The sequence below is a fragment of the Littorina saxatilis genome, linkage group LG12 (genome assembly GCF_037325665.1).
Source record: "Littorina saxatilis isolate snail1 linkage group LG12, US_GU_Lsax_2.0, whole genome shotgun sequence".
NCBI classification, from domain to species: domain Eukaryota; kingdom Metazoa; phylum Mollusca; class Gastropoda; order Littorinimorpha; family Littorinidae; genus Littorina; species Littorina saxatilis.
The window spans coordinates 34,422,382-34,436,155 of NC_090256.1; the positions used below are offsets into that span (position 1 = coordinate 34,422,382).

The window sequence follows — 13,774 nt, forward strand, 5'->3', positions numbered from 1 at the left end:
TGCCTTTAAATGTTTTGTTTTGTTCACTTTCTTTATTTGGTGTTTTACGTCGTTTTCAACCGTTCAAGGTTATATCGCGACGGAGGGAAGGGGGGAGATGGAATAGAGCCACTTGTCAATTGTTTCTTGTTCACAAAAGCACTAATCAAACATTTGCTCCAGGGGCTTGCAACGTAGTACAATATATTACCTTACTGGGAGAATGCAAGTTTCCAGTACAAAGGACTTAACATTCCTTACATACTGCTTGACTAAAATCTTTACAAAAATTGACTATATTCTATACAAGAAACACTTAACAAGGGTAAAAGGAGAAACAGAATCCGTTAGTCGCCTCTTACGACATGCTGGGGAGCATCGGGTAAATTCTTTCTCGTCCCAACCAATATGGGACTCCCTCTAACCCGCGGGGTTTTTTTGTTCACTGATGGCTGCATTCAGAAAGACTGAAGAGACCTGGGGCCAGTTTCATAAGCCAGAAACACAGTCGAACAACTGCAGTTGTCCGAGAGAACCACAGTAATCCGACGTTATCGGGTTTCACGAACAAAATTTCAGTCGGCCGACTGCGGGTCGTCTCACCGGAAGTTGGCCAAACACGGTGATGCTCTCCCCCCAACACTGTGTTCGGCTTACTGCGGTAAACCGAAAATAAATGTAATTATCCGCACAGTCAATGGCAGAATGCTCACACTTTTTTGGATTGTGAGCCAAACCTTGTGATTGTTCTTCGAAATGTATCTATCATGACGCAGTAATCCAGGAGACAAGTCAGGGTTATGTCTTGAAGACGTCACATTATGGCGTAAGAGGGTTAGACGTCACGCGAAGGAATTACTCAAAGTCTCGGTCATTGTTATTTTGAGCGGGCCGAGACTTGTTTTTTCTTCGAAATCGGCCATTTCCACGTGCGAATGAGCAAACGGAAGTGGTAATGTTGCTAAATTTAGCCCTCGACTTGGCCATTCGGATTACTGATTTAGGAACCTACGCTAATTATGATGACGCGAGCTTCCATTCAAATTAACTTAGGCAACGATGGTTCGATGACGTCATCCAATAGTCACATCACAGAAGGAAATGTACAAATGCTGAACGTAGCCCATTTTAGCTCGACTTATTAGACAGATAGGCTTGAGGAGAATGATAATAACAAAGTTATTAACAGAATGCAGACATCAATGATCGTGAGAACGCACAATTTGTTGTTTTCTGATGGTTATAACCGGAAGTATCTTTCGATAATGGGGCAGACAACTCCCGTAAACCCCTTCAGGCTTACTTCCCTTCTTTGTTGTCGTTAGTTGAATGGCAGACTAACACTAACACTGGAATTTTGAATGGCCTCGAGTTGTTATAGGCTTTGTTGGTCTGATTTTCCGCTTGTTCTTCTCTGCGGGTGTGAGAAAACTTTCTGGGGGTATGGCTGGTATTAACCCTCCAGCTATCTTGTACAGCATCGTCAGGCGAAGTTGTCTACGCCGGTCAGCAAGTGCTGAGTCTGATGGCAAGTTCAGTCTCTGCAGCATCTCTCGCAACCGGGTTTTCTCCATGGATCTGTAATTTGCAGGTAAATCTCGCTGCTTTGTGTTGAATCTTCTCGATTTTGTCGGTATCCAGTTTTAAATATATGGGTCCCAGACAACTGCCCCATACTCTAGGGTCGAGCGAACAACGTTTATCAGTGTAAAATTTAGGGTTTGATTTACGTGCAAAATAATGAAGTATGAAGAGCAGATGACAGAAGAGCACCTGATATTTTACGTGTATGTTTTATAATTTGATTTGCTGAACGTGCTTTATTTTCGTTAGGTTCACGTCCGTTCAGCCACCTTCGGACGACGGCTGTCAGTGTTATTCTGTCGACTGTTGGTCACTCCCGTTGGCTCAAGTTATGTCACTCTTAACTGTCATCAGTTTTGTGTGTACGGAATTCATGACAGATGCGCAGAATGGTAAGTCTTTTCTCTGCTATAATTACTAAGATTTAGGTCAAAATCAAATATTAGATTTAGATGTTTGCTTCCCAGGTTGTGTTCACTGGTGATGTTGAAGCACAGGCGGAAAATATTGTTCGCTGGACTACCACTATCATAGTAAGACTACCAATATCATAGTAAGACTATGATAGTGGTGGTCCAGCGAATGATACCTTCCACCTGTGGTAGAACTGAAGCATTGTAAATAATTATTGATAGCGCACTCAAGTTGACTTATTTTTGATCACAGTGGTTGGAGACGCGCGGTGCATTCTACAGTGTTGCCCTTAGCTGTGCTTTCCAAGTTTACTGCCATTACATTTTCTTTACGATTGCAATTTTTACAACAGTTACTTCTATCTTTTTTTTTAAATAAATATGTCAATTAAGCAAAAATAGGAGCTTTCTCTATCTTTCACATTATATATGTTACAGTTAATCTGTGAAAGTAGGGAATACGTGTATGAACTAAAATATTTTAGGTAATACATGAATTAACTGGTTTTTTCCGTCAGTTAATTCATGTATTACCTAGTTAATACATTTATTCCCTGGTTTCACAGATTAACTGTAACAAATATATATACCGCTGCACCAGTATGAACACATGCCAAAGTACCAACTTCTGATTAGGGGTTCCAGTGATAACAGCTTAACAAGTACTGGCTTCTGTGACCACCCAAAACCAACACTGATTTATTTTGTAATCCTTTATGTTTTACAAAATATAGACAGTAAAATCAATTTGTTGTAAAAATATTATCAAGGCTTTTTTTTTTTTTTTTTTTTTTTTTTTTTTTTTTTTCTTTTTTTTTTTTTTTTTTTTTTTTTTTTTTTTTTTTTTTTTTTTTTTTTTTTTTTTTTAATAAGCATGTAAACCACCACAGATTTTTTTATTTTAATTTTTTTGTTTTTTTCCTTTTTTATTATTTTTTTTTTTTATTATTATGAAACACGAAGTTTCATTTCATTTTCAAACATGAGTGTTAAATTTACGGGAGTACCGTATCTAAATTTGCTAATGCACATTTTAGCAATAAGAACTAAATGGTTAATGATATCTAGACATACGTTGCCTGCATTTTCAACACAAACAACCCCAAGTAGTACAGATTTTGCGTTAAGTTTAACACGTACACCAGTTTTATCTAGTATAGTGTTTTCGACGTGTTTCCATAAAGGCTTAACTTTACTACAATCATAGAAAAAATGTTCGATGTAGTCTCTTTCGTGTGTGCAGTATGGACAATATTCACTGTCAGACAGTCCCATTTTTTGTAGAAGAATGTTTGTGGGATAGATATTGTGAACAATTTTCCAGTGCAATTCTCGTAGTCTTGATTCTTTTGTTGCGTTTTTTGCTATAGACCAGCATGTTTCATTGACGTCAAAATTAAATGTATTTTTCCAAAATAAAACAGAACAAGGAGTGGAATACTTCGTCTTTACAATAAATTGCCTAATCAGGTTTGCAGTCATATGGTTCGTACCGTTAAAGGTTAAATAGTGTTGTTCGTTAATATCAGATGTCACAAACTCTGGGTTGTTTCTCAAGTATCTGGAGACAGCGGCTCTAACGACCAAGTATTCCAGATAGAGATTTGGCGAGGGCCCTAAAATTTCATTTACCATTTCAAATGGCATAATAGCATTGTTGTGCAACACATCATTCACATATGTAAACCCTTTCTGAGCCCATTTCTGATAATAAATAGCCTGATTATCAAGGCTTCTTTGAATCTATTGTTACACTAGCTTCCATGGTACCCCACCCATACAAATAGAACGAAAACACAAACACACAAGCAGCTATGGGCAGAATGTCAGCCAGGATTTGATGGGCTAGTCAATATGGTGTATTTACATTTGAAGAGCGTGAATGTAGTATGGTATTTTCTGTGCGAAAGTCAACTTTATTTTCATCTTGTTATTCATTACTCACAGTTTTCTCTTTGCCAGCACAGTCAGTATGAGCAGACAAAAATACTTGCTCCCAAACTAAATTTGCTTATCAACATTAGATACGCACGCGCGCCTATAAGTAGGACATGAACAAGCCTAATGTACATATCTCATAAACTCCATACTGACAATCCCCTTCCCTCATGTACTACTGTTCAAATGCATAATACTATGTTCTTGGAAGAAGAAAAAAACACATTTACACTACAATCACAATACTTAAGCACAACACATGAAACAACAAAACGCATCAGGATAGAATGTTGTGCCGCTGGTAACATATCTAACTGTGTCGTACCACAGGATGAAAGAAGCCCATCGTTTTGGTCAGAGGACAAATCTGGGACAAAGAGGGCACACAGGTCACCAACAGGAGAGACGCCTACTGCAAAACGCCAGGTATAAATGTTATTAACAGCTATTGTGGTATGTATATGTTACGTATATTAAGTTACAGCTCCGTGCATCCATGGTATCGCGGGATATTTTCTCCCTAGAATAACAGAATTAAAGCATGTGGTTAATTTCAACCACCCTCTGATAGTTCTGACATTAGATTTATGGGAACATATTTGTCAAACCAATTTTTTTAAATTGAAATTTGATTCATCTTCAATCTAAGGGACATAACCACTCAATGTTATGGGTTGCAATATATTCAATCTCACCACAATTTTCCATGACTTGCAAGAAACTGACATGCTTTTTATCCTTATAAGTTTACTTCTTTAATTTGTCTAGGGAACAGCTATTTCAGTCTCAAGTATATATCGAGTGAGAAAGCTGACATCCGAAGAATTCGGACATTGCTACACCAGCGCTCGGTTAAGCTAATGGTATATTAATTACCTATATTTTACCCCTTTTTGACTCACATGCGAAGCAAAAGTGAGTCTATGTACTCACCCGAGTCGTCCGTCCGGCCGGCCGTCCGGCCGACCGGAAAACTTTAACGTTGGATATTTCTTGGACACTATTCAGTCTATCAGTACCAAATTTGGCAAGATGGTGTATGATGACAAGGCCCCAAAAAACATACATAGCATCTTGACCTTGCTTCAAGGTCAAGGTCGCAGGGGCCATAAATGTTGCCTAAAAAACAGCTATTTTTCACATTTTTCCCATTTTCTCTGAAGTTTTTGAGATTCAATACCTCACCTATATATGATATATAGGGCAAAGTAAGCCCCATCTTTTGATACCAGTTTGGTTTACCTTGCGTCAAGGTCACAGGAGCTCTTCAAAGTTGGATTGTATACATATTTTGAAGTGACCTTGACCCTGAACTATGGAAGATAACTGTTTCAAACTTAAAAATTATGTGGGGCACATGTTATGCTTTCATCATGAGACACATTTGGTCACATATGATCAAGGTCAAGGTCACTTTGACCCTTATGAAATGTGACCAAAATAAGGTAGTGAACCACTAAAAGTGACCATATCTCATGGTAGAAAGAGCCAATAAGCACCATTGTACTTCCTATGTCTTGAATTAACAGCTTTGTGTTGCATGACCTTGGATGACCTTGACCTTGGGTCAAGGTCACATGTATTTTGGTAGGAAAAATGTGTAAAGCATGTGAGTCGTATGGGCTTTGCCCTTCTTGTTTTTAAATAGGCAATAGCAGACAACCACAGTGGTAAATCTGCAGCAAGAAAGTCGCTTTTTCAGGTATTTATTATGTTCATTTCTGTTCATTTGTTATTGTTTCTGACTTACTTTTTCTTTTGAAATTATTATTGACGAACTCAATGATACATATTATTTTTGAAAGTTAAATTAACACTGAATTAGATAATTATCATATCCCGCAAAATTATTATTTTTGTCCTGCTGCACAAAAGTGTGCTTTATGCAAAAGTGATAGTACTGATAAATGATGGGTTCCAATCAAGGACTACTAAAGTAGTCCTTGGTTCCAATGTATCCATGTATTGCTCTGTGTTCTGATGCTTCGATGTGCACTAAGTTTCTTGTGAGTGTGTATGTCTGTGTGGTTTGTTTGTTTTTTCACTTAAAATTGACATATGCCATACCACAGAATGAATCCAGTGCATTAAATTCAACGAGGGATTTCAAGTCGCCATCTGGACATATTGTCCCACAACCAAACTACAAGGTAATGAATTCATATTTATAATGTGTCAAATTAAATCATATGTATACTGGTTTTGTAAAAATGTATTTTTAAGTCAAACGGCATATTGGTTCCTGATAAATTTGACAGCTTTTTCCCTTTGGATAATTTTATAACTATTATGTCACCCCATACTTACTAGAGTGACGTCTCTTTGCTTAAATTGACATATGAAATTGCACAAGGCTTTGGAAGAGATCAAGGTTTGGTGAGGTATGCAAAGTACAGTGTGTAGGATATATTAATACTCTCTTACTTACTGTCTCATACCACATCTGCTTTTTACATTTAGTCAAGTTTTGACTAAATACCGGCCCCCGTAGCGCAGTGGTTAGCGCATCGGGCTGTGGGCCGGGAGGTCGTGGGTTCGAATCCCATCAGGGTTATGTGGGTTTTTTGGGCTGCGGTCGGCTCCTACCCAGAGTGGAAGTGCTATGGTTCCTATGGGAAGGCTGGAATCACACAGCCGAGTGTCATTCACTTAACGAATGCAACTTTGAGGGTGCTCAGGTTCTGTTTACCTGACCAACACCGCAGGTGCGGCAGTTCTCGGGCCTGGTTGACACCAGGATATATTATGACAGTAAGCGTAGAGTGCTGCCCTGTCACATAGTCTCAAACCAAATTGGAAATCCATAGCATCATCATTATAATCATCCTCATCTCATTAATCATCCAAAATTATAAAGTGTCCTTGCTCTTGTGGCCCTTCATGCCCGGAGCTCTCATGGTGACCTTGGTCTCAGTGTTCCTGTTCGATCCTTCCCTGAATAGTACTTCTGCTGTCAGTCCTCAACGTGTGACGTTCTGGGGGGTCGACGGAGGGACGTGGTGGCGGTCTGCTCTCTGGAGGGGACCCTCACTCAGTCTGGCTCCACGACTTAGCTGTCAATGTCGTTAGTAGGGGGCATAGTAGGTAGTGGGCTGCGTCCGTTAGCTCGGGACAGACCCACTACTGAACACCGTCGAAGTGACTCAGCAGAAGTGCAGTGTCATCTTCCGAGGGTAGCCTACCGCAACGACCCGACATCCCTCCCTGGAGCGTCTGTAAAATCGACAAGTCTGGCAGCGGAACGAAATTCAGATGTGCATGGAACAGTGAGTGCAGGGACGGGGCGGCGTGAGTGCACACCGGGACAAGGAACAGGTGTAAGGAAAAAAAAAAGAAAAAAAAAAGTTTTGACTAAATGTTTTAACATAGAGGGGGAATCGAAACGAGGGTCGTGATGTGTGTGTGTGTGTGTGCGTGCGTGCGTGTGTGCGTGCGTGTAGAGCGATTCAGACCAAACTACTGGACCGATCTTTATGAAATTTTCCATGAGAGTTCCTGGGTATGATATCCCCGAACGTTTTTTTCGTTTTTTTGATAAATGTATTTGATGACGTCATATCCGGCTTTTCGTGAAAGTTGAGGCGGCACTGTCACGCTCTCATTTTTCAACCAAATTGGTTGAAATTTTGGTCAAGTAATCTTCGACGAAGCCCGGACTGACGATGCTACGAGTGTACGGTCTTGCTGCGTTGCATTGCGTTCAGTTTCATTCTGTGAGTTCGACAGCTACTTGACTAAATGTTGTATTTTCGCCTTACGTGACTTGTTTATATATTGAACAGATCGCTTTCGCGTGCATTGTAATATTTTCAAAAAAGCAACTTCTGTAAATCTGTAACTTTTCAGCTGATTAAAGTCAAAAACTTGAATAAGTGCCGTTGATCTGTCCACGGAATCTAACTTACTATGAAGCATAACTATATTCCGATTCGTGATGCATACATGTTGCGATAGTGTATGCTAAAGTTTTCCATTTTCAATCTGACGTGTGGGTTAGATTTTTTAGAAACAACAAACATGCATACTAAGTTGCCACTGCCAGTTTGTATAGCTGCTAAGCTTACCCCAAGCTGAGTCAGTGAGTATTTTGTAAGTTTACATACAAAATGGTGATGAGGGGGGAAAAAGAATGCCTTCCACAGGTGCGAAAAACTGTGATTTGATCTCAAGGCCTTTTTGTTTTAGAGCTTTTCCTGCTTTGGAACTTGGGAGATGGGATTCCTGTTGACCGTGAAGCAGAAAATGCAGAGAGGGTGCTTCTTCGGGAGTACAAGCAGAAGTTGTATGTGAAAGGTGTGCTCAAGTTTATCCTTATCCATTCATCATCACAACTGGATTGAAAGGCAGCAAGATGGGCGATTCCTGTGGCCAAGCGTCTTCATCACCGGCTGCCTGTGAGTGTGAGCTCGACCTCATGCATCGCCTCGTCAACGAGTTTTAAGGAGGAAAGGCTTACAGGTAGGAAACCTCTCTACTTTTTTTAAAATAAATCATATTTGCACTTTACTTTTGAACAAGAGAATGGTTCAAGTTGAATTGCAAGATGGTTTGTGTGGCCTAACAACATTTTGGTTTCAGTGAACAGGGAATGTGTCAAAATCTGAAAAAACCAGCATACTAGTATTAACACACACTAAAATTATGCCTGTCGCTGTCAGCAATATATGTTATATACATATAATTTAAAAAAAAAGTGCAGTGATACTGATAGTGATACAGTTAATCAGCAATGACTGAACAGACTTTCTAAATTCAGGGATGGTCAAATCATCTGATCTGACTAATGACCAGGGGCGAGTACAAAAAATCCGCTGTGCTAGTTAAAACCGCTTGGCAACTCACCTGGTTGGCTAGTAAAAATTCTCGTCAAATGCAACACTTCTGGTTGTAATACTCTAGTTTCAAAACGTTATAAACAATGCAGTTATAGCAACTGGGGTTTGTACCCGGCAAGCAATTCTTTTTGGTGGACTGGACTTTCTTGAAATGACCCGCCTGTCTGGCAAGTGAAGATTTTGAGATCTGGCCATCCCTGCAAATGCTCTTCATGCAAGTTGCACTCAAATTTGTGAGCAATTTGTTATGTACAACTTGGTAAATTGTCCTAAATGATGCTTTAGTAAAAGTTGTTGTCTCCTGTCTCTTTCTCATATTGATTATTTTATTTTTTTCCCTTTTGGCAGGGTTTTGACCATGTGCAACAGGCTGCAGGTCATTTTGGAGGAGGAAGCCCCTGATTGCATCTTTGTCAAAATCAGAAAGAGACTTCTAGGTGTCTCCAAGAGTCAGCCATCACAACCACCTGTTTCCCAGAGCCAGCCATCACAACCTCTTGTTCCCAAAGTAATCCAATCCTGTTTCCCGTTTTGATACAGGCAGCAACAGGAGGAACTAGTAGAAGTAGGGAAAGCGGTATTAACAAAACAGCTTTTTCCTCTTAACTATGAAACCACACAGATAAACAAGGAGAGCAACCCTTCCACAAAGTAAACAATCCTGACGACTCTTATTTCAACAATTTGTCAACTCATGTAAATGCTTTGCCAGATCCAGGCATTAAGCTCTACTCTTTCAGGGGCGGACGAGGGGGGGGGGGGGGCACGTGCCCCCCCCCCCCCCCCCCGAAAAAAAAAAAGAAGAAGAAGGAAAAAAAAGATTTTTCTATGCTGATTCTATGACCATTTCTAAGTTCAAATGGCACCAGATGGCACCATTTTGCTTCTTTGGGCAAAACAAATTTCCAGGGGGGCATGCCCCCGGACCCCCCTAGCAAATTCGGGCGCTTCGCGCCCATCACATTCACTTTCGATTCAAAGTGCCCCCCCCCTTACAAAGCAACTGATCCGCCCCTGTCTTTACACATGTAATGGGCAGAGCAACATTGTTGAACAGCTGCTTCGTTTCTGTAAGTTTTCAGCCTGAAAGGTAGTAGGGTGGGTCGCATCTAAAATATAAATGTTTGTCTTGTCAAAACCTATGTAAGTTTTCCTACATTTTAAGACTCCCTCTTTTTCTGTACTGGAATTTTTTTTATCAGATTATTGTTTGGAGTTCTGAAAAGGAAGGTTCCTGTGTACACCATTATAGATATGACTTTTACTGTACTACATGTGTGTTTTTGGTATATATATATAAATATATGAAACTAGATATATTTCTTCCCAATATGTTCATTGCCAAGTGGATGAAGTCATCAGATTTGATCTGCTGCTAGTGATAACGTTTATCAACATAAGTAAAGTTTTTTGAGCTGACTGTATTGTGTGCATTTTGTTTGCAAGTGCTGATATGTTTGACTTTGTGCTGTAATGCTTTGTCTTGTCTCTCATTCTCCATTTCAAAGTACGAGAACTCAGATTTTGTTCTGACATACTCATTGCATCATACGAACATCAATAAAGACACACACAAAATGTGAGCCAAACAAACATTTTTTCTCAGAACATGTTATGGTATGCACAGGTGACATGAAATGGAGAGAAGACTGTGCGCAGGAAGAAGAGAGAAACATTCAAACAAATGAAAACAAACCAGTAAATTGTTAAAGGTTGCTCTTGGCTACTCTGGTGACATGTACTTTATTCTACCTATATTAGCGAAACCGATAGGCTAGATCCTTAAGGTCTAATCATCGTCTCTGTTGCATAAACAACATCTCATCTATACTATAACGTTTAGGGTCAATACTCATTGGTTGATCGCTAAAAATTCTTGTATTTTTAGAATTGTTGACTTTTTCCTGCCATCTTCTTGTTACAAAGGGTGACACTAAAAACATGATTTAATTGGAAGAGACTAGTCGAGTCGTGGCTATACCAGTGCAATATGATATGTTCTGCGAGAAATCAGATTTCTGAATAACCATGTATTTTTTCTGTCTGCGTTCTTTTTCATAGCCATGTTTGCAATCTGTAGTTTGAACACACTCACTTGTCTCTTCAGTCTATTGTTCTCCTTAGTCAGCTTACTCATTGCAATAAGATTGCGCATAACGGGTGTGCATTAAGTTGGCATCTGCTTATACACAAAAAAATATCAAGAAATAAGCAAAAACAAGAGCACCCAGAAATGTTTCCATCGCGAATGGGTCTTGTTCAGGGCCAGAGTCACACTTTTCTGGCAATCAACTAGCTGTGCACACCATTCCTCTCCCTTGATGATCCTTGGGCCTGGCACGCCTCAAACTGGAATTCCAGATCTCGCATTGCCCATTTTCTTCTGCCTAGCCGGTGCTTTGGTCGGGGTATGTCTATCAGCACTCTTGCTGTCTGAAACATTGCCAAACAGGGTTCATTCTGTCAGTATTTATGGTAGTATTACATCTTCATGCAGGGTTCTCCACATATGTTGTCCGTTTGGGTTCAATGCCCCCAACTTCAACTTATAAAGGTGGTCATTTGGACCCACTGTAGTCATTTTCAGTGCAATACAGAACTCCCTCTGTGAATTCCCCGGTACACTTGTTTTTGTTCCTTTGGCTTCTATGGAGAGCTCTCCTAATGTTGATCAAATCGCACTCTGGAAACAAACCACCCACATAAAACTTAGCTTGGCTTCCCACATTCATTCTTGTTCAGATTTCAGAACACACGAACAGACGAAAAGTCAATTAAATCACTCAAGCTGTAAGGCACAGACACATCATAGTGATACTAGAAGCAGCATGTGTGAACAAATACATTCAACACCTTCCCATCTTCTTTACTGCGTACACACACAAAATATAACAAGAAAATTATTTTTAAAAAAAACTTACTCTGTGTTGAAATCCAGGGTATCCCAAGTTTTGTGTTGGGAAAGAAATCTCTGCAGTTGGTGTGCCATCAAGAAAGTGTAGAGAACAAACCCTTGCATCTTTTGCAGGTGAAAAAAGCTTGTGCCTTCCGTCTGCTGTTGTGTCTACACGGCTGATGAGTCGAATCCACTTTAATCTCGTTGTGCTGGTTTCTTCTTGTGTGTTGGATGCGGATGCAAGCTGTTGAAAACAGACAGATGCATATCAGATTTAACAATGTATGGCTCTACAAAGCAATTTTTATTGCTTTTTAATCACAGCCATGCTCTAACAACATGAAGTAAAACAAGAAACGGAAACACACTGACACAGAAAGTGAGCCAAATATTTTGACCTCATGCACGGCAGATTCAAACACTGCAGTGCAGTTTTTGTAACGTTCAAAGCTGTATAAATGCAGGTCTAGCTAAACGATTTTGTAATCATGCTATGGAATTTGCAGAAAAAAACAATAAATCGCATGAATGTCAGGCAATAAAATAAGTTGATCAAGAACTGTTACAGTGTTGCGCTTACCTGAACGGTGGTTGGCCACAGACTCGTGTGGAACCTGGTCGGACTGAATTTTGCAAAGTTTAGCTTTCCATTTTGAAGACGGTAGCTTCCGTTGTCACAATCAATCATCGGGCAGTGACATGCCATCGTTAAAATCGATAATCGCTGAACTTACATCGACAAAACAACAAAATAAACAAGTGTCTGACTCGTCAGTCGCAGAACATGCGCACAGCTGTGTTGCAGACGATTTGTTTCCTCGAAAAAATGACGCAGCCAATGAGAGGGGTCTGTGCGGTCACGTGATTTTCCTTCTTTGTTCCATGTAAACGTCGGAACTGTTTAGTGGTGTATTGTGCGTTCTCACGATCATTGAGGTCTGCATTCTGTTAATAACTTTGTTATTATCATTCTCCTCAAGCCTATCTGTCTAATAAGTCGAGCTAAAATGGGCTACGTTCAGCATTTGTACATTTCCTTCTGTGATGTGACTATTGGATGACGTCATCGAACCATCGTTGCCTAAGTTAATTTGAATGGAAGCTCGCGTCATCATAATTAGCGTAGGTTCCTAAATGTTCGGATTACTGTACAGTCGGTCGAATGCGGTTGTCCGCGGGTGACGGTGATTCGCTCATGAAACGCGCTTTTCGGTGACCCGGCGATCAACCACAGTCCATCGACTGGGCAGTCGATCGACTGTCAGTCGGTTCACTGCTATCTTATGAAACTGGCCCCTGAATGGAGAGTTTGGAACGGGATGACGTGCAAACAAGGTGTTAAGGCCCACTCAGGGTGAGGAGAAAACTGTTGTCTTTCACTCATTGTCTCCCAGGTACGGATATATTCGTAGCCACTCATATGGCTCTATCTGACCAGGTACGGATATATCCGCTCAGACTGTTAGCTTCAGTCGCTTCCTGTAACGTCGTCCATCTAACGCCTGCATTTCAGCGTGTTGATACACAGTTACCATACAGCTACTACAATTCTGAGTGGCCTGCTGCAGTACAGCTGCTGGTCTCGGCTGAAATAAAACTCGGTCAACATAGGTGGGGTAGAAAGTGTTTTAATAGACGGTGTTCGGAAATAACTCTGTCAGGTGTGTGCGGGTTGTGGAAGAGTTGCTTTCCCTTGTTTCCATAGAAACAATGAGGCAAGCCTACAGTATCACGTACGTGTAGCTTGCCTCAGTGTTTCAAAGAAAACGCAAGGTATGACAAGAGACCTCTTGCACAATCCATCTAAACATGACAGAGTTATTTTCGGAATTCGTCTACTCGGTACCATCAAACACTGGTTTCAGTTCTTTTTTTAGTCATACAGAATTGTAATCCAGCGCGAGTAACACTGGGAATTAAATTTCTTGGTGTAGGCCTTACCTCTTCTGTTCTTGTCTTGAGTTTGTAACGTTAGCCTCTGTCTGTTGCGGACCTTGGCTTAAACCAAAGAAATTTAAAATTCTTGTCACAGCATTCTTGAAGAAAATAATATGGATGCTATAAATGAAACAAAATCAAAGGCGGAGATGGGGAGTTCATATCAGTATTCACAGTTCATGTTTTATGTC

At 40.3% G+C, this 13,774-nt stretch overlaps 1 long non-coding RNA gene across 1 annotated transcript; it reads right to left on the minus strand.

Moving 5' to 3' along the window:
- Positions 1 to 10,327: 10,327 nt before the first annotated feature.
- Positions 10,328 to 12,755, minus strand: LOC138981807 (uncharacterized). Its single transcript, XR_011460715.1, has 3 exons — positions 12,226 to 12,755; positions 11,671 to 11,889; positions 10,328 to 11,182 (listed from the first exon to the last, which is right to left on the minus strand). It is a non-coding gene; the product is annotated as an uncharacterized lncRNA (long non-coding RNA).
- Positions 12,756 to 13,774: the final 1,019 nt, after the last annotated feature.